At 41.7% G+C, this 22,214-nt stretch overlaps 1 protein-coding gene across 1 annotated transcript in view; it reads left to right on the forward strand.

Annotated features, from left to right (window-relative positions):
- Positions 1-1,788: 1,788 nt before the first annotated feature.
- grin2da (glutamate receptor, ionotropic, N-methyl D-aspartate 2D, a) overlaps positions 1,789-22,214 on the forward strand; it is a 341,018-nt gene continuing 320,592 nt past the window's right edge. The window contains exon 1 of the mRNA XM_015973318.3: positions 1,789-2,364. The gene's annotated coding sequence lies outside the window, so the exon portion shown is untranslated. The remainder of the gene's footprint in view (positions 2,365-22,214) is intronic.

Genomic DNA, 22,214 nt, shown 5'->3' on the forward strand with positions numbered 1-22,214 from the left:
TGAAGAAGTTGTAAAGACCAAACCCAGTCAGTGAATACCATCCACTCCTATCTGGGTGAAGGAGAGGACGTGTCAGCAAGAACAAAGATCGCTCTCTCTCTGTCTCTCTGTTGTCATAATCAAGAGAATGGGACTTAACCGCTGATTCAAACCCACACATGAAGTGCACACGCTTAGCTCAGAGCAGTTCAAAAACAGAACAGAGAACAGGTGGAAGTATGGTAAAGAAAAGTTTTTTTCCTCCTTAATTTAGACAAAATAGGTTTTGTTCTTTTTTACATTTCTCATATATATGTTTTACTTTTTTGTATTTGAGAATCAAGCTTTCTGAAAATCATTCGAAGCTTTTTGATGAAACATCGTTATTATTATTTGTCATTTTTAGTCCAGTCCACAACTTTTAAATTCACATATTTGTTTTATGGCTAATCACAGTTCCAATTTGTCCACAATAATGGACTTTTTTAAAAAGTCAAATGTCCCTCACCCTTAGACCAAAGTCTCGTAAAAGGACATTCCAAAAATGTTCCGTTCCTACATGTTTGGTTGTACCGGGGAAAAAAACACCCTCATATTTTATTATCAACAAAAAAGCATGTCACAACTATTTATTCTCAGATTTGTTTTACATTTATTCATGACTTAATTAATTTTAAAGATATAAATGATAAATGGCCTGTATTTTTAAAGCCTCTTCTAAGGTTCTCCAACTACTTAAGGTGCTTTACAACACAACGCACACACCCATTCACACACGTTCACACCCAGATGGTGGAGATGAGCTACAATGTAGCCACAGCTGCCCTGGAGCACAATGAAGAAAGGCTGCCGAACACTGGCACCACCGGGCCCTGCAACTACCACCAGCAGGCAAAGAAGGCCAATTGTCTTGCTCAAGGACCATTGATGGCAACAGATGGGGCTTGAACCTGCATCCCTCCAGTTAGGCCTAATTTATGCTTCTCCGTCTGTGCGGAGACACGCAACTCCATTATTTACAGTTGCAAGGGCTCTCCAGCATGCTCACAAGGATAGATGGAGTCGAGCCCACTTTTCTAAACATTCATTGAAAGAGACGGAGAGCACAAGCTTGTGGTTGGCCAGGACGCTGTCTCCCTTAAAATTGTCAACACAGCACTCAAAAAAAAAGAAAGAAAAAAAGCACCTTGTTTGTGATAAACTATTTTAAACCTTGTGTTCTTTATTTTTATGGCATTCTATAAGCAGTCAATTGAATTAGCTTAGTTTTGTGACAGAAAAAAACTTTGACGAGATAAAATTCAAATGATTGTTTTTTTTTTTTTACTTAAAGCTGGGTGAACAAGACTAAAATAGCCTTTATTGTTATTTTACAGGCTACAGCAAAATTAGAGTGCCGCTCCCTTCGGTGCAAAATGTAAAAGAATACAAAAAATAATACAGAAATGATCTAAAAACAGTCATATGTACAAATCTATAACAGAGTAGCAGCAGTTATTTGTAGCAGCATTGTGGGTTTTGTGCGGGTCACTGTTGGACTTTAGCAAGCAGCTGGCATCCAAACTTGGTGAATAGAATGGGAGCTCTGTGGGTAAAATGTGAAGGCCATAGAAAATATGGCTAAATGTTCACGTATTCAAGGTAAAACAACAAAGAATGTATGTAGGCAAAGAAACTGAATGCTCTTTTTTGTGTGCCTTGCAACACATTTGAATATCAAATTCATGCAAAAATTAGTTTTTCTGCCAAAAGTCAGGGTTAAGGATGAGACACGAGGTGAGAGAAAGTGTAGAGGCATCACCAAGGGAGAGAGGAAACAGGCTGGTAGTGAAAAGAAAGAAAGATGGGGTGGATGAAGAGACATTATGGATGAAAGGAGGGAGGAAAGACCTGCTTAGGTACAGATTAGAGAAAGCATCCCACATGGGGCAACTTAGTTTAGCATTCAACACGCGTCGCGAGGAAGTGATGAGGGGAAGGGGAAGAAGGAGGGAGGGAAATAGGAAGGGAGGTGGAGAGACGTTGCTAGGTGACGGAGCGTACATACTGAATTTTAACAAAATCACGGGAGAGCAGAGGGTGAGTGAGAGGGACGGAGAGGTAGCAGTCAGCAACATGTAGCCTCGCTGAGTGGAGGGAAGGTCGAAACTGTGCGTGTGGCTCGTGTGCGCCTCTTCTCAGTTCTCTAAAAAGGGGGACAACATGTTTGCGTTTCATCCCGAGGACATTGTCCCGCAATAATCAAATCGATCCGGCTGTATGTCGCAGGAAATGTCCAGCGGATGGATGGATGGATGCATGCATGGATTTTGGTGCACGGAGAGACATTCTGGAGAGCAGAAAGACAAGAAGAAGAGGAGGAAGTGTGTGGGGCTCCTGAGAACAGTGAGTAAATGATTCCTGTCTGATGTTGGACTGTGGGGGTTGTCTCCTTTTTGGGGGGCTCTTTGGTCTTGAAGGTGAAAATGTTGCGCCACGTCTCAGACAACTGTCTCCAGCGTTGCCCTTCACATTCCTGCTGTTGAACGTGAGATGCTGCATGTCTCCGGGGCTGGTGGTGTCGGTGCACGCTCTCCAACCAGCCGGCACGGCCAGGACGCAGCCGGCCGTCCGGCGCGCTACGCTTTGACCCTTCTGTCATTGATGCGCACGCACGCACTTATATGTGTTTGGGCTGTCTTTCAGCCAGACACGCACGCGGGCTTAACTCCTCCATCCCTCCGCGCGCATCAGCAGCTGGTGCACCAGTAAGGAGCAGGATATGTGCGTGAAGATCACTCCCCAGGACACACGGTATTGGGAATTAGTCCTGTAGGAGAACGCACCCCTCTGCCTTCCTCCTTCCCTTCCATCCACTTCATGCACACACTCTTTCAAAGATGAGGGCTAAAACACCACGGGCATGGATGGTGATCATGTCATTGTGGTTGTGCGTGGGGCCGATTCAACAGTTTGCCTCTATGCCTCGCTTCAGCTCGCAGTAAATTGAATTTTCCGGTCATCTACCTTGAACACTCTAATCACCCTTTCATTTCTATACAGCAGCGTGTGTGTGTGTGTGTGTGTGTGTGTGTGTGTGTGTGTGTGTGTGTGTGTGTGTGTGTGTGTGTGTGTGTGTGTAAATACTGCAGTTAAAGCTCATGGCCAGTGTGACATTACTGGTTAATATTTTCATAACCCAGGGAACAGAGAGTCCAAGAAGCAGCTGGCTCACTGTGAGTGGATGCCTTCCTCATTTACATTCAGATCTCACTTTCTTCTTCACACAAAACTGAGATTGTTTAAAAAAACATAACAAATGCATGTTCCCCATCAGTTTGTGTATATTCTAAATGTCTGCTTAACAAGTCGTACCTGTTTGTGTGATATTGTGTCTGAATAGTGTAGAATAACACTCAAGCTTTGGTGTGGTCCTCATGGCACCGTTTGAGGCCACTGACATCTGCGGCAACAACATATTCTTGATATTGTCTGAGGCCAGAACACTGTTTGGCCCAGTGCTGGACCGCGTGTGATGGATAAATATGGCTGCTTCCTAGCGGAGACTGTCAAAGGCTGAAAGGGTTATCCCATCTTTTCTTTCACCTACTCCCTGTTTCCTCTTTTGTGAGGTCATCGACTGCCAAGGTGAGCCTCTGGTCATCCATGCAGCAATACTTCAAAGTTTGATGTGTATAAGACAGCCTTTTGTCATGCCAGGTGCTTTGAAACGAGACAAGATGATAAAAACAGCAACAAGAGATGTTGACAAATTCCACACAAGTTAGATCCTGGCAGGCTCTGGTACAACAGGGATTAAAGAGAAGGGGAAACATCATTAAGGAAGTAGAGATATTTGCCTTTTATTTGAGGCACAGTTGTTATATGATACTATATATAGTGTGTATATATATATATATATATATATATATATATATATATATATATGTATTTTATATTTATATTTTTTTATATATTTATATATATTTTTAAATTTATATATATATATTTTTTTATATTTGTATATATATATATATATATATATATATATATATATATATATATATATATATATATAATGTATTTTATATTTATATATTTGTATATATATATAAATGTATTTTATATTTATATATTTGTATATATATATATATATATATATATATATATATATATATATATATATATTTGCATATATATATATATATATATATATATATATATATATATATTTGCATATATATTATATTTGCATATATATATATATATATATATATATATATATATATATATATATATATATATATATATATATATATATTGCAGCCAGCGAGCTGTTCAATTCACATACATTCAATATTTTTAATAAAATGTGGAAAATGCAATAGATTAATTTAAAACGTTTCATAACGCGAAAAGTGATTTGGTGATATTCTACGTTTGGAGGAAATATAATATTTTGTATCTTTATTTATTGACATATATTTTAAGAGGATAAAACAGCTTGAGATGAGCCATCTAGTTTTTGAACAAGTCCTCGTTTTTTTACAAGCAATAAAAAGAAAGATAGCAGAGTCAGCGTACAAACAATAAATCTAGTACAGTAAAAATAAACAAAACACAAAACTTAAAGAAAAGCCCACAGCGGTGATATATGTAGACATATACTCATAAAAAATGGTAAGTGTTGATGCTGACATCATAAAAAATGTCCAAGCAAATGGAAAAACTGTAGTAACACATGGAATTCTGCAACTACAAATGTTAGAGGGCAGAAGCTTTAGGTGAACCCTAACGGTTGAAAGTGGAATTACAACAGTTGAAAACAACCCTGCTGTGGCTAAACTAACACAAGCCAACTGATTCTAGACAAGCCACAGAGTAAAACTATTCATAATGTAATATAATTAAGTACAAAACCAGCAGCAACAAAGCCAGGTCACCATCAGTCTGTGATTTTGTAATTTCCTTCAGCTTCCTCAAACAAATGTAGGCTGCACCCATTTTCTCTCAGGTTTTAGCTCTTTGGGTTGCCTTCAAATACATTATTCTCTTAGATGTACTCCCAGGCTCTGCCATGATGCCAACTTAAAAATCCAAACTCTTTTTCCTTGTGCTTTTATTGATGGTCGGCTAACTTAAAAAGCTAACTGTAGGCCTTTGAGCTACCGGCACAGTAAGCAGCTATTGCAGTGAAGAAGGTAGTGACCTCCCACTAGGGCTGCTATCCATGCCACAAAAATTAAGTGCAGTTTCTGGTCAGCAGAGGGCTACAGAGTGCTGCCCCATCTGAAGTCGCTAATTTTTTTTTGCCTCAAGAACCACTGAAACCAGTTTGAAAGAAATCACTTAATTGCCTTAAGATACTGGTGCGGCACTAGTTCATAAACTTCAACCATTTGATTTCTTCCAAAATTTTGCAAAACAATGTCATTTTTTTTAATGGTGAAGAATTTGGCAGAAGCTTTCATTCAAGGCGGTTTACACAGAGGCAGGTATAGCGTCTCGCTCATGGACACATTGATCTCTGTTGATGATATTAGCTGTTTGAAGTGTTGACTGTTTAATATAGTTATCTTTGTTTATACATATTTTTTATTTGTGTCTAAAACTGATGTAAACTCATAATTTCGTCAGGTTTTGAGCTGTGAATCAGCCATTTGGCTGATTGCAGCCACTTCAGATAATGTCCGTAATTTCAACCAGTACATTTCAGCAGTCATATACGTAGCTTGTAACATTTAATTTAACTGTGAGATATTTTCAACAAACCAATGAGTGCAGTACAGCTTAAGAAAATTGCATTAAAACCAACAGTGGAATGGATACGTCCTCGTCATTTGCCAGATGGCAACAGGGTGACCAGACTGGGTGGGGTGAGAAGTTTTTTTCAGCCTCTTGTGAACTCACTGCAGACATCTCACTTCACCATTTGCACAGATATTTAATGAAGGTGCTGTTTATTTTCTGGTTAGGTGTAACTTCCAGTGGAGTGTTTCATTAATCCTGGAGTCTTAACATCTCAGGTCAGGGTTACCACGTTTCTGCCTGGAAAGATACTCAAGATTGACATCAAACTGTGTGATCATGCTCACCAAAGAAGAAGGACATAGCAAACAATCACATTAGTCTTCCAATGAAAACTGCATAATTACAACAATACCACATAGCAGGTGAGGCATTATGGATCTACTGTTGGTGAAATCTTGTTGAAATCCTATAGATATGTATGTACTAAACTTAAAGCTGCACTCCAGAGTTTCCCCCTTTCAGGAATTATGTGTAAAATTCATAGTTTTACTCTGTTTGCAATACATAATTTATCAGGCCTAGCCTATGTATTTAGAATTTTAGCAGCATTAAACATCTGTATACATACAGATATCAATCACTGAGCGTTCACATAGAGTTATGCAAGTACCTAGACAGATGAAAAATTTATTATTGACAAGTAAGTCTTCAAGAAAAAAATAGTAAGAATAGAAATAAAAATCGTAAAACAATGCATTTTAGCTCTGTTGGCTGCCAGGTTCAAATTGTCCACTGTCACATTGCTTGCAGCTTTAATCATGGATAAAGAGAGAGGGGCTTAAGGTGCAATATCTTTCTTCTGCCTCTAGATAGTGCTCTCTGCAAGAAAACTATTTCTGCTTTCAATTCTTTTCATTTAGAAATAGATTTATTAGGAAGAAAAAAATACCTTTGGCCCATTGCCACTATGAGACCTTCCCAGTAATTTTACTAAAACCTCACGATGTGAGTGTGTCTCCATTTCACCGGGTCACCCTGAAAGGATCATTTTTCAGGCCATGTCAGAGACCAGCTAAGTATCTGCTTGGTATGTATTCTGAGATAGTCTGCTAGAGTGGCTAGGCGGGACTTGTGGTTAACTCATACTGATTGGTTGTAACTCATTTGGGACAATCGGCATGCATTTGGGAACTTGGAAGAGTTGCTGGTGAATCCAAATGGAAAGAAAAGAAAAGAAGCCGCATTCACGCTGCTAGCTGTTTCTAAACTCTCCCTAAATCCTCTCCCTGTCCCACAAACGAATGCAACTGTGGTGTATTTTGAAAGACTGAAACATCTTAAATATTATTAACGTCCGAGGACACATTTTGGCGATGATCAGCGACATCACTCACAACTGAAATGATTGCGATGTGCTGACATCTAGCAAAGTCTTGAAAGGCATGATTTTATACAGCGACACAAAGGCTGCAAGGACTGAGCTAGCAGATTTTTCCAGTAATCTTCTCTTGAGAAATTTCCCCGAACACCTATAGTAGAAATGAATGAAGTGTGGCATTTTCTTTTAGCTAGGTAATGGTATATTGTATCTGTTGTTTCCTGGTCCCATTTAAAAACATCACCTTTGCACCCCAACAATACTAAAAGAGTCCCTCTTCTCAGGCTGCTCCTTGTCACCGATTATAATCTGAAATTTTTCTGGACAGAATTTGTGGGTGCAGTCCTGTTGCTCAGATTGCTTAACGACTCTTTGCAGATGACATTGTTCTGTTGGCTTAGCTAGGTGGACGGATGGAAGACGAGCGTTTCTCTTATTCAAAGTGAATCCAAATGCATTATCTCCTCAAGTCTAAAAAACACTCTTGAAATTGGTCCTTTCCTGACATTTGTAAATCGTGCCATCATTTGGACAGTTGTGAAGGCCCAGTGTTAATCATCGCTCTTCAGTCATTTCTACACTTGGTCACACACATTCACTAACTGATCTGAGGCAACATGGAGTTTAGTGGTGCTCATTGCTTTGCCTGTGGACACTTTGGCACATGGAGGTAACAGATGACTGCTTTTCCACCTGAACCACAGCTGCCCTCAAAGAGCTGCCGCTCAGCTTGTCTCACACAGGGTGAGGTGGACTTTCTGAAACAGTTCATCTCATTTTAAAGAGATGCAAGAGATGCAATGGTGCAAGCAAGTTTCAAGAATAGCGAGATCATTGTAATTAATTCCAAATTGTGAAGTCTTTTTCCACACTTTGGCTCTACCAAAGCATAAAATACAAAAGGTCAACCGTTAGCTGAAACTTGGAGTTTTCTTTCGGTAAGAGAACTAAAGTACCAGTAACTTGCACGTTTTTAAACTTGCAGTAAAGCAGAAAACATGTTTTGCAGAACAATCACACACCGCTAACGCTGAGAAAGATTCAAAGCTGGGTGTACTTATGCAAAACGCTAGCATGCCCAGAGGTGTACATAAAAAAAAGGGTTCTTGTTGTGAAAGGCAGGAATGTTATTGTGAAATTCTAATGAATTTTTCATTTTTCTCAGCACACTTTTGGTAAATGCTATTTTTTCCAATCATATGAGGACATTTCTTTGCAAACTGCCAGTGTATGTGTAACACATCACCTGCATATGTTTACAGAGTCCCAATGTGATGGATTCCAACAGCTTCTAGAGAGAATACATCTGTCTGTGCTTCATTTTATTGTTTACAGTATTTTGTTCATTTTCTCAGCTTCTTACAGCTAAAATCACTCCATCAGGACACAGAAGCAGTGATCAACAATGACCCAATGCTGTCACGTTCTGATTAGGAGGAGTAGGACCCAATATGCAGAGCACCAGACGATATGAGGCAGGAGTTGATATAAAGTAAAAAATCCTTTTATTGTAGGATGAACAAAAATAAATCCAGAGGCATGGAGCCCAAAATCCAGAAATCCAAAAGCAGGAGAACAAAGCTCAATTAGAGCACAAACTGGGGACTAGACAGGAAGCTCACACAGAGCACCAAAAAACAACACTGACAAACAACAATGGACCGACCAGAACACTGAGGCAAGGAGGGCTTATATAGACAGGAAGGAGCAATTAGGGAAACAGGAAGCAGGTGTGTGGAGTGAGGCTGGAGGGAAGGCAGGTGACAACAATTGTCTGGATGGGGAAGAGAACCAGAGGAGGGCAGATAAACCTAACACATATAAAACACAAAACTAAACCTAAAGACTAAGGGAAGGACTCACACAAACACATACACATACTGACACACACAGACTATGAAATGGGGAACAAGAGGCTGGGGCTACAACTTAAGACACACAACAGAGATGCAGACAAAGGACACATGAGGGCGCTAAGAGAACACAAAAGGAGAACCTGGAGTGGGAACTGGAGGAGCTGGGGAACAAAGGGACACAGAACATGATAAATACATGCAGGATTTACAAAATGTATTTAAAAGAGAAAAGTGAACTGTACCTGCACCTTTGAGTTGATACTTTCTTTTAGTTGTTTATAATGAAAAGAGTTCACATGTGTTTTACTGATCAGGGTTATTTAATAGCTCAGTAGAAGTTATGATGGCAGGGTCATTTTAAGAACACATAGATAAAAAAAAGTTAGAAAATATGACCAAGATTCTCTAATCTGTTAGTTTCCTTCAGCGTGCATGGGGTTAACAATGTGAAAAGTGTGCAAAATGTGTTTTATAAGAAACCGAACAGGCTTCCACAACATTTTGTTAAAGACACTCGCTTTTCCAATACATTTCTAGTGGTTTCTAGTTGAAATTAATGTCTTCTGGGTGGATCTCTTGGGGAGAGGAGCTCAGGCACTCCTGTTTCAGGAACTAAAAGCTAGTCACAGCAGAGTTGAGCTTCAGACGGCAGCACTTGGAGTCTTAGTTCCTAATTTTCCAACATCTCACCCCTGATTGGCTAACAGCAACACAGCTCTACCACAGACCCCCTTTGTTCTGCAACATTGATTTCTTATCTCCACAACTTACACAAGCCTGAAGGAGTAGTGTTTTGTAGTTACTAATGCTAATGTTAACTTCTACTAGCCTTGGCGTGCTCTGCTCTCTCCTGGACATTAAACCAACAACAGCCTTTCTGGTCATGAGCCAAGAGGGGTGAGTCCATAAATGCTAATTTGACATTATGATGTGCAAATGTCAGGCTTTTCTAATCAGAGAGCGTCCCTGTCTATTGTCTTTTGGTGGCTAATGCAGGAAATAGGGGTGTATAGTAATATAGCCTGCATGTTAAACTCAGACTGACTGACCATATTTAAAAAATAACACATAAAAAACGTTTTTTTCAGTGAAGCTGTCTTTTAACCAGTCAGACATGGATGTTGGAAATATTGCTGTTTCCCACCTGCAGGACAGTGGAAGAGAAAAGCAAAGGACAAGAAAATGAAGAAAAAATTGAAAAAAATCGAGGAACGGAAGCAATAAATGAAACACATTATTGGGAAATGAGGGGACAACAGGAATCTGCGTCCCTGATTGTTGTGCAGAAGCGGCGTTTTGTAACTCGCCACCTGGTCTACCGTGCCTCTGTGTTTGAATACAGTAGTAGAAGTTGTCATGTGTCACCATTTCCCACAATCCATCACTGCTTAGTGGCAATGAGGCAGAGAAAAAAGGCAGAGAGAGAGAGTGACTGAAAGCTGCAGATCCATCTTACTCTCCCATCTTCTGTTTCTTTGTCTTCGTCCCTTCACCAGTCTCACAAGTTCAGTTGTGATACTAAGAGGACTGAATACTTCCTTTCTTCCCGATAATCACTAAGTGGTGTGTGTGTGTGTGTGTGTGCGTGCGCGCGCAAGCGTGCATCGGAAATGTCCCGTTCCACTGAGGCGACTACGGCAGCCCATGTTAGGTCTTTCTTTTATATTTCACAGTTTAATTTATTCCTATTTTTCCTTGTTTTGGTTCTCTTGTTAAATTACAGTTTCTTAAATTGTTTGTTTCCTCTCTTCATTAATCCGTTTTTAATCCTCATTCCCCTAAATCCCAGTCTTTTCCTCTCACTCATTTGTCCTCTCCCATGCTATTGACTAAGGTTCTTTAGGAAAGCATGTATAAAAACCACAACATATTGATTAGAACGTAAACATCCTGCATATGACTTAGTAGGCTTTTAATCAGGCTAACTGATCAATTCTCTTGTCTCTGATCTCAAATTTAAAATGTAAACGATTCTGAAGACAAGTATGATTAGCTGGTAACAAGTTAGGAGCATTGGGGGCAGCAGTAGCTCAACAGGTTGAGCGGGTTGTCCAGTAATCGGAAGGTTGCAGGTTCAATCCCGGCTCCTGACAGAGAATGCTGCTGTTGTGTCCTTGGGCAAGACACTTAACCCACCTTGCCTGGTGGTCAGAGGGACCGGTGGCGCCCGTGGTCGGCAGCCTCGCCTCTGTCAGCACGCCCCAGGGTAGCTGTGGCTACATCGTAGCTCATCACCATCAGTGTGTGAATGTGTGTGTGAATGGATGAATGATACACTGTAGTGTAAAGCGCTTTGGAGTTCTTACTCTGAGAGGCGCTATACAAGTGCGGGTCATTTATCATTGTCTGTTAGCCCAGAATTCCAAATACCTCTGCGAAGCCATTAATGTAGAATACTATTATCAAAAGAGAGATTAGGCGAAAACCCTAAAAGGATTTTGTGCATCTTTATTAAAACAGGTATAAACACATGGCAATATTTTGTTCCTGCATCAAGTCAAATCCAAAAAATTAAAAAATAATTTACATCATAAATTTTCACAGTTTCCAGCTTGCACATAGGCCCAGGATACCTTTTGAGGACAGTCCTTGTGTAAAGGCTACTTGGTCACTGTTAGCTCCTTTTTCACTGACCTTTAGTCTTTTGGTCAATTTCTTCTACTCTTTTAAGCTTTTTCAGTTTATGCATGTTTATGCATAATAATACTCTTGTTCTTGCTTATAACATCCCTTGTTCCCTCTTTTTGCTCCATTCTGTTTCACTACTCTTCTCTCCTCTTTTTTTCATTTATTACTTTTTCCTTCACGACTTCCATCTCTCAGTACCATCAGCAGATTTGTTTTAGTTGTTTTTTTTTCCACTCACGACTTTATCGGCGTGCTCCATCAGCATCTGTGAATAGATGCCTGGGAACAAGATGAATGGACCTGCATTTATTCTTAGGTGTATTTCATCAAGCTTTGACACGACTCCCCCGTGTCCCTAATGTCCCACCCCTCCGTGCATATCCGCACCCAAACATACTCACACACTCCCTTTCAGTATATCTGACTCGGAGCTCATGCCAACGTCGGCACCGCGGGTAGGAAACTTAAGTGGACCGTAAGCCCGAAGTGTCAGAACAAGACAGATAGAAGCTGGGTGAAGAGATGAAGAACTGAAGGAGGAAATGGAAGCAGAGAGGATGCTGTTATGGACTATTTAGACTGACAAAGTGGTCTGTTAAAGTCTTCAAAAACAGGTTCACTGAGAAAACTTTTATTTATTTATTTATTTTACCTATTCATAAGGAGTTTAACACACCGGTGTAGAAGGCTATTTTCATGTTCGGCCTATCTCCTGCATCAGCTTATGATAGAAAATAGATGCTCGTTTCAAAAAGCCTGACATATCTATGTCACACTATCACTTAATACTCATAATACTTAACGTTCTTTCCGGTTTTAAACTAATATCTTCTTATGTGTTGGCTAATTACCATAAATCCTCTAATGCAGGCCCGGGCCTGTATTTGACTCAAGCTCATCAAGCTCCAGGCCTTTATTGGAAGGGGGGCCAGTATTAGAGGCAGGCCTCTATTTCTATTTGAGCAAAATGAACTAATGGTTCGCTGGAGTTTTTGACAATTAATATTGCGCCCACATTTTCAAAGTTAAACACATTTCTTTTAACAACGGTAGTTTCTGCTTCAGCCATCTCCCCCCTCCCCCTGCGCAGCGGCTGCAAACTCACTGATGCGCCTGCAGCCTCTCGGAGTTCCTGCTGCTCTACACATTAAAATAATTATTTCATTTTCTGTTCCTCACTTCTGATTACCTTCAATGGTGTCTGTTTGTTGCAACCAGCAGGTACAAAAACTAACTTGTTTTTATTTGACTATTTTTCTGTCCTGTCTGTTTATTATCTTCCTGCATCTCCTCTCAATCCTAAAGAAAAACTGCTACCTGGGTTCATATATATTCACCTCATGACTTACCTTTGAACTGCAATTCTAAAAGATCTACTGACTGCAAAAACAGCAGAGTGCTCGCTGCTTGGCGGCCGCATGAGTGATCGGTGCGTCACCGGAGGACAAGGTGATGCGCCCTGCTCCACAGCAGCGAAACGCATCAGGCGCAAATAAAAGACAGAAAACATAAAAGGAAATGAGCCGACATGAACGATCGCGTGTCAGTACCGACGCTCTGGCACAGCGCGTTGCCTCCCGACGCGCAGGAGCTTGTCACCTGCTGACAGCAGGCTGCTGTCTTTTCCGAGGACTGCATCTTGCCGGTCATTATCACGTGACAGCGACTAGTCGATGACAGGCATAAAAAGTCACTATAGAGCGGTGAAGTCGGCTAGTGACTAGTTCATACAACCCCTGCTACTGCTCCCCAGAGTGTTCTGCAGCATAATCAGCACGTTCTCTTTGAACTTGATATCAAATTTTCGCCTCCTCTTCGTCTCCGCACGGTTAAAGTTACCCTCGCGGTCTATCACTGGCAAATCAAAAGTAAGACGATGACACAACCGCCCCCCATACTTGCTTGTTACCACATTCTACCCGGCCACAATAAGAGACCGGCCATTATTCACCTCCGCCGACTCCGGCCAAAATATGATACCCGGCAGTTCATTGAATACAGGCCTGTATTAGAGGATTTACGGTATGTGTTTTGGTCAAATCTGGAAAATAATATCATCAATATGTGAGGTTTGCTTGATCTTTGAGTATTAATATTGGCGTAGGAGTTGAAGTTTCAGCTACTGCTGGCTAAATATTCATACATTTGACAAAATATAACAGTTTTTAGTTGAGCGTGCTTAATTAGTTGAGGTAGCAATCTTGAGATGGTTTGCCTCCAAGACTTAGAGCACTAGTTCATTTTGTGTTTGTTATTGGGAATTAATATTAGCGATTATACCTGTTTTATGCTTTTAATAATCAGTTGGTTGTGGAAGCAATCTGAAAATGGTTTAATTAGAAAAATCACTGCAATAGTTCATGAAACGGGGTTTTAAGACAGAAATCAACAACCAGATAAAACCGGTTTAAGTCCGGTTCACATTGCACATTTTTTGGCCCTCGTAGATAAATCTTTGTTGTGAACAAGATCATGATAAAAATGTTGAATGTGAGCGTGATTTGCTGGTCTGTGGCAGTCCGGCGTGGCCCTCTCTCATGAACCAATTCCAGCATTCAACAGTCTTCAAGCAGTGTCAGAAAATCTATCACTGTCTTCTGCAATCAACCAACGCGTTTTCCTTTCATCGTTGCCATCTTGGGTAGCTGTTGGCTTTTATGGGCCATTCCCATCTGTACCGGGTCGGCCCGGGCCGGGTAGCGTAGGTTGTTTACATATCTGGGTGGCTTGGTATTTTTCCGGGCCAACCAAGGCTCATTCTCAGCCCTCTTCTGGAGGGGGTCTGCTTCAGGCCGACCAGGGCCAACACACCCACTGCTGACAGCAAACTCACACCTTCCATTACAGCAAGCCTCTGATTGGTGGGTAGAGAGCCCACATGGGCTTAAGACAAGGATGTGTGGAATCAACCGGGCCAGGCTGGGGCTGACCCGGTACAGATGGGAATGGCCCATAAGTGACATGCTTTTTGGCAGTGTATTCACATAACATCAGCGTGTTCTACTAGCCTAGACATCTAGACAGACAGTAGCCAAAGCAAAATGATTTTCTCTGCATGTTGATGTAGCCATACAGCCTTGTCCCTTACCAATCACAGCGCTGTACTGGTTTATGGGGAGAGATGGTGTGATTGAGCGGAAGAACCAAGATGGCGGCGGCCCCAAAGAGGTGTGTAGTGTGCCACTTCTCTCAAGGTCGCTCAGTGGGAACTGAAACAGCCCTCTGCGATGGCTGGAAAACGCACAGCGTGATCTTGCTCTACAGAGAGTAAAGTTTGGGTATAGAACGCCAGTAGAGGAAGAGGCAACACGTGAGAGAGGAAAATCAAACTGTTCTGGACTTGATGAGGGAGAGAGAGTGTGAAGAGGAAGATAATTAATGCATGAGGATGGTGACAGAAAAGGTAGATGCTGGGGCACCGTGTGACGAGATCGACATGAGCCAGTGGCTGACACCTGTTTGGGACAAGATGCTGCAGTGTCAAAGTTAATCGAAACATTTCAGAATTAACATCTGGCGGAGTGTTACAACGTGTGTGTTTCCCGCAGGGGCAAGAACGAATGAACCAAAACAAATTATCAAAGCAGAAAACAAGCATCCACACATTTAAAATGATGGATTAACCAAATAATGACATAAATTCACAAGTTGCAAGTTGATTAAATCAGAATCAAATTAAGTTTGCCTTTTCATTTGACCTTGTTTTGACAACGAAACTGGGAGAAAAATGAAACTTGTTATCATTCTTCTCAATGACACCCCCCCACAGAGCCATGAGATTCTCATCTGTGCCATCATCGGTACCTCCCTTTGATAAATGGGCTGGCCTTTACTGAGATGTGCACTGCACCAAGAGTCTGTGGCTCCACTGAATCCTCGCCTGCACAGGAGAAGCAAAGTACACAAATAGTCACTTCCTCCGTTTGCTGTCTTTGTACTGAGCTTTGTCGTGTTGCATTTCTGCCACAAAAAGATCAACAATAAGCAACAATCTTCAACCACTTCAGTTATTATAATCACTTATGAGTGCTTCAGTAACACACTCAGACTTCCTGCTTCTCGGTTTGTTTATCTCATTGTGATCTAAACTCAGTGAGGCTGGAGCAGGAAGGTGATAGCAATAAGCACCCCACCAACCTGGTTTATCCTCGTTCCTTTAAGAAAGTGCAATGCAGCTGCAGATTTATCTAAAGATTTTCTGCTGGATGAATGTAAACTTCAGTTCTCAGGTCTGAGTCATCACACGTAAACCCAAGTGCATGGTCTTCCACTGGCTGGGACTGCTGCAGACTAGTTAGATGAACAAAATTGTGAGATTTGTTGCCAATTTGTGTGAAATCCTTAAAGCGCATTTGCTGGATATTTTACAATTTTGCCAGAGTTTACTGACAAAAACATCTATTATAATTAAAATTCCAACTAGTAGAGTAATTCTGCTACATTCTGATGGAGGTGGTCGGAGGGACCAGGGGCTCCAGCGTTCGGCTTCCTCGCTTCCATCAGCGGCCCAGGGCAGCCATGGCTACACTGTAGCTCCTCTCCAGTGTGTGAAAGTGTGTGTACCTGGGGGAATGCCTGGATGTGTTGTAAAGTGTCTTGGGGGGATGTAGATCCCTAGAATGGGCTATTTAAATAAAGGCCATTTACTATTCCTTTGTGCAATTATTTCCTCATTTTGTCTTGCCTTCCAAGTGCAATTATCATCCGCTAAGGCTGGACGATAATTCAGTAGTTCAATATATCCATCGATAGACGTGTGGTGCGTTAGAAAAAAAAATGGGTCGATAAAATTTCGATTTAAAAAGTTTCCTTTTTTCATTATAACCTTTTTTTATTATAACCTATCAGATAGCAGCATTCTAGACTCACTGCTACTCCTAACCAATCAAAACCACAGACTCTGGCGCTATTTCACTAGGCCCTGCCCTCGCAACCCAAAACAGAACATGAGGCAGCAAGATGTCGTAGCGAGAAGAGGCGGAGAATAAAATAAAAATACCAAAAATAAATTGGCCAGGGCTGCACGTAAAATATATTTTCTTCAATTTAAAACATGTTTTTCAATAATTTGCGATATTGAAAAATATAAGCATATTTTATTGATATACTGTTTGTCTATATCGTCCAGCCCTATCATGCACTTCTAACCAAGGCCCAATGAGCCGACCTGGAGTTCACTTTTGAAGACCTCCAGTGTTGTCTGGAAAACACACACTACAGCTCGTACACTATGTTGTTCTTTTACCATTACTTCAGGTTTAGGTCACTAAAATGAGATGTCCTCTATCAGTCAAAAATGTCACAGCATCCAAGATTTCTTACCTTTTCAATAATTCCATGAACTGTTTAACTTTAACATCCATCAGACAGAACACTTGTAGTTCATTCATAAACCCCTAAATGCTCCAGGTCATGCCACACACTTTTACTCATCTATTGGATGTTGTTGTGCAAGAGTAAATTGGCAAACTATCCACTGACCTCTGACTGGAAACCATTCCACAGTGCAGATTATACTTTCAAGGAGTTTGAGTCTCATTGTTGCCATTAATCGAGAATCTGCTACTTCTCAAAGACTTGTTCAAAAACAGTCTGGTGAATTATACTTATGTATAAATGTCTTTCCACTTTTGTCCACAGATGTTTGTCAGATCTAACACAAATTACTTCTTGGTGTTAGTAAGGTATTACGACAAACTGAGTATCATCAGTGGTGTTGATGGATTTGTCCACAGCACTTGGCAGTTTTTATTCCATCACTCATATGCTTAGTTAGATCAGTAGTCGGTTTTATGTATGTCTGTCTGGCTGTTGTGGAGTCTAAGAGGGGGATTTACTTATTTGTTGTTGTCATTTCCTGTTTGTTTTCCATCAAACGTGGTTTTCATCACATCAGTGAAACATTCTTTTATGATTTCTGCAACAGAGTTTGCTTCTTGTGCTTCCACAAAATCTTCTCTGAGAGAGAATACTTGATGTAACAGGAATCCTGCTTGCAGTTTGATAACGCAGCTCCATTGCATTTATTTTTGTTGTTCACACTTCAAACTGTCTCTTCAAAACATCTGCGCTTGGTCCCATGATGCCGTTTCAAATAAAAATGTTAATCATGGCAAAACTGTCCAACAGTTAAAGTGCGTTGGTCTGATGCTTGGAGGGAAAATGGATGAATCCAAATGCTTCTGCAGGGGTGGACCGTTAAAGCGCCCGAGCACCAATGGCGCTAAATTTTCTCGTCGGGCGGTAAATACTTGACGACTTACCGCCCGGATGGCGCCCAAGCTTTATTTGTCATTTACACACCGGCTTTTACCTACATCATGGCCCCGCCCTGTAGGAAGCCGCCATTTTCGTTTTGCACGCGTGAACCTGCACGCCTCTAGCCACGTACTGCACTTGTATGATTCGTGCACGTACTGCACGATTCTAGTTATTGTCACGTGAACTATAAGTTCACTATTAAAGACGAAATGGAACCACGCTAGAAACACACAAGCACGCAGGAAGATCGCGCCACCACAGGGATGGGATTTCTTGATGAAATCTCCGGCAAAACGCTTTAAAACTGGTGAGGAGAAGCGAGACAGTTCGAAACGGTAGGAAGCAGAGAAGCGTGTGCGTAGGTGGAATGATTCTTGGCGGTTTAAAGAAGACGGGAGGCGTAGAGAATGGCCGTGTTCGAGTTGAGCAGCGCCTCGCCTGGAACACAGACGAGAGCAGACGGAAGCAGCAGGGGGAGTGGCTGAAAGCCGGCGTTTAACGCCGGGGACACACCGGCCGCGGAAGTGTCAAGAAGCGAATCGCTCCCGAAATTCGGCCGCTGCTCAGTTCAGATCAGACGCGCCCCAGTCGAGGCGCGCCTCGGCTCAGCTTTAGTTTTTCTTTTAACTACTTGGTGTCCTCCATTTCCCCTCTGCCTTTTCTCAGCTCTGTTCCTCTACGTGCACGTGTGTGTGTGTGTGTGTGTGTGTGTGTGTGTGTGTGAACCTATGGTATGAGTTGTTTCTGCCAGTTGAATCTCTTGGAACCCGCTCCAATTCTGCAGCTGTATCCTAGCAGTTTCTTCAGAAATGGGTACGTAAATAATCATGTTTTTCGGGGGTCGTACAGCTCCTTGTGTTTCTCAACCTCCATAATTAATTTAAAGTCATCCATCTTAACTGCTTGCCTCAGACTTTCTGCCTCTCTGTCCTGTTTGCTCTGGTGAAAAGACACCCAAAACCACACCCCCTTCACGTGGTCACACAAGCACACAAGTTCGATGTGTGTGTGTGTGTGTGTGTGTGTGGTTTTTCTGCAGTGTCTGATTACGAAAACATTTGACTACTGCGGAATTTTATTTTGAAATGCTTTATTTTGTTAAATTTCCCGGCCTTCCTCTTATGTCTAGGTTTGACTTCCTGCCAGAATTGACGCGATTCACCCGCGGCTCGCGAAAAAAAAGAGCAGAAGCCGAAATTATTGCTGCACGGTGCGGGCTGGAGCGCCGGCCCAAGGCGATTCGCGACGCTTCAGCGGCCCATGTGGTCTATAGAATAGCTTAACAAGGGCGCCGAATGAAGGTGGTCCCATTTTTGCGGCGCTTCCGCGGCCGGTGTGTCCCTGGCGTTTAAGTCGGACAGATTTCCCTACATGTGTAGCTCGGGGGTGACGATGGCTGAAGATATCGCATTAGCATTCACACTTGTTCAATTTTCTATTTTAATTCTGGTGCCTGTTAGCAGCTGAAACACATCCTCACGTGCTTGTGGATATCCTATATTGTATATGAAGACATGACTGTAATAATAAGTAAAGCTTATCAGCTGTAGCTTCAGTGTGTTCATAGGAAACGTGACAAAAGAACACAAAACACATTTCTCCTTATGGCCTATATAGTTGTCATCATCAACGTAACATGATTTACAGAATACATGTGAATTCATGTGACCAACTAACATTTCATGTTCTACCACCGGATGTTTGGATCAGAATGTGAACCAATCAGATCTTAGATCAGGTGAGAGCCAGGCGTTTCCCGTCATCCCCTAGGGTTTGCAGCCGAGGGAGAGCAACTGCAGCGCCTTGCTCCAAAATCTGCGGCCGCCTTGATCTCACGAGGTTATCGTTGCCTACGTATGCATGACATTAGAGAAAGTGGGCGTCAAGTCGGACACAAATCTAACCGTCATGCGCTGCTCGCCGATCACCGCTGGTCTAATCTGCGCAGAACTGGCTCATCTCGAACACGGCCAATGGCTCGAGTACAGCAAAGCGGAGTTGGTGATGTACTGCGTTGTATGCCGTAAGTATGTGACGACAAAATTGTGTTTTGTTGAGGGAACAAACAAATTCAAACTTGAATACGTTATTATGTTTGTGAATGTGTACAAAATAAAGGTTTATTACATTTAAAACGGTTCAGTGGTTATTTTGACTCGTTTTGGCAGCTGACCTGCGGGGCCGGTAGATTCTTGGCGGGGCCGGTAAATTTTCAGAGTTACCGGCCCGGCCGGCCGGCTGGTTTTGAAGTTAATGTCCACCCCTGTTCTGTTCATTCATCTATGAATTGTTGATTTTTTGTTAAGGGTGGCTGACATACCAGCGTCTTCCCATTTTTATGCATGCACTGCTCATACAATACTGTGCTGCCTTGGTATGGAAATGATACAGTGAAATAATCCCATCTTGGCCTGTAGACCCCCTATTGTGGACAATTGTTTTGGAGTGATTCACGTATACAACACTGAATGTAGCTGGATAGAAAGATGAAAATAATATTTTACTCTGATGTAAAATGTCAGGAATCTGCCAAAATGTTGAGGTAAGAATATTGAAGTTAAAATGAGATGTGTTGGGTGAGAACCAGACGGGGAAGTTCTAACCTCGGGTAGAAACGCAAAGGCATTTTATTCTAGTGACTCCTGACCATTTACAGATAGAAAAGGTAAAGCAAGACGTCCCAGTGGGATGAGTAAAGGATGGAAGTGATGTACATAGTCCCGTGAATTTATCTTGGAATAAGAGATGCTTGGAAGCAGATCTGAGATAAGAGGAGCTTGTGACATGGACCAGGGGAATCGATGACTGGGCATTGGCCTGGTGGGTCAATAGTCCTTGTATGTGTGGTTACGGTGTCGTCTATCTCCAATATGTATTTATTACAATTCTTATATATTTTTTAAGCCACTGGTCATGTATCGCAACAAATTTCAGACATCAAATATTTAGTTTGTAGTTAAATATTGAGTCTATACAGTCAAGCACATCTACTTCCAGTCTATGGTTCCTCTTCTAATAGAAAAATGAATGGAGGTCTATGGTTGGACAAAAGTTGTTAGGCTCCCTATACAGGCCTAAAAATATTTACCATTATTATGTACTGTATTTTTAATTCAAGACAGCAATACCTACATCTATACTTAGCAAAATAATCTAACTTTAGTCAAAACAGTGACTTTGTGCATGTGTGACTCACACTAGTCAACTGCGCAGGCTTCATTGTGGGCTCTGTGCCAATCTGTCCTTTAAGCACAGATGTGGTTTGACTTGGTTTTTTCACACACAATAAGGAAAAAGTCCATAGGTGTTAGGAGTACGAGTGTGTTCTTGGTGTGCAGGGCTGAGCTTACCGCAATCTTTTGGCCGCTCTTTCCGTCGGTGTTAATGTGTCTCACTAATCCCTCTCTTCTGATTATCCAAGCAGGTACATCAGATATGTAGAGAAAAGATGTCAGGGATCACAGAAAAACAGCCGCAGCACGGAAAGCACAGCAGCTCGTGGAACAAGGGAAGAAGCTTGGAAAGATTTTAAGAAAGAGAAGGATAAAAAAAGGACATTCAGGGGAACATTGTGGAATTGAAGTGATCTTACCAGGGGGCTCACCGGGCTGGCTTGTCGCCGCAAATCTACATCAGTGGATTAATGTGGCTTGTGCAGACTGAGAATGGAGGGGGGTAAGGGATTTGTTCTGTGCACCTGTAACCCCCATCTGACATAGCTCTCTTGAACGAGGGCATCACAAAAAACAACATGTGAGCAGTGAGAAAGATGAGGGGAAAAGGAAGAGGTGAGGTAAACTGAGGTGCAGGGGCATGGTGCACCTGTAGAATTGCGTCACCTGAGGATTTTTTTGTTGTTTGCTTCCTTTACCTGTTTTTAGCTCATCACTTTCTCTGCTTTTCTTGCCTCGTGCATGCCTTCTCCTCACTTGCCTTCCTTTATCTTCCTTTAACCACCCTGTCTGCTCCCAGCTCACCCTACGCTCAGCTGTCTTTCCCCGGAGCCACTGTACGTTTTTGACTTTGTTGGCTATTAGCCTCCAGCTAGTATGAAAGCCCTGTCCTACTAAAATCTGAGTGGAATATTGTTAGAGGAGTATATGAGAATGACACACTGGTAAAAGAAAAGGCCCGATTTACCCATTGTCAGAAGCTTAGAGGTCAAGTTTGACTGTCATTGCTAAAAAATTCACGTAGACAATCAAACAATCCACAAAAGTCAAGACTTCTCTGACGTCTGAGAAAATGCACAGCTTTGGGCCTGTTCCATTGGCTAAATTCTGGTAGGTGTGAATGAAAAGTTCTGTTTTTTGTGTGTTTCAGTACAGAATTTAAGTTTATTGTTGTAAGACAGTTTTGTATTTTTCAGTATGGAATGTTCA

Source organism: Nothobranchius furzeri, chromosome 19, assembly GCF_043380555.1.
Source record: "Nothobranchius furzeri strain GRZ-AD chromosome 19, NfurGRZ-RIMD1, whole genome shotgun sequence".
Lineage (NCBI taxonomy): Eukaryota > Metazoa > Chordata > Actinopteri > Cyprinodontiformes > Nothobranchiidae > Nothobranchius > Nothobranchius furzeri.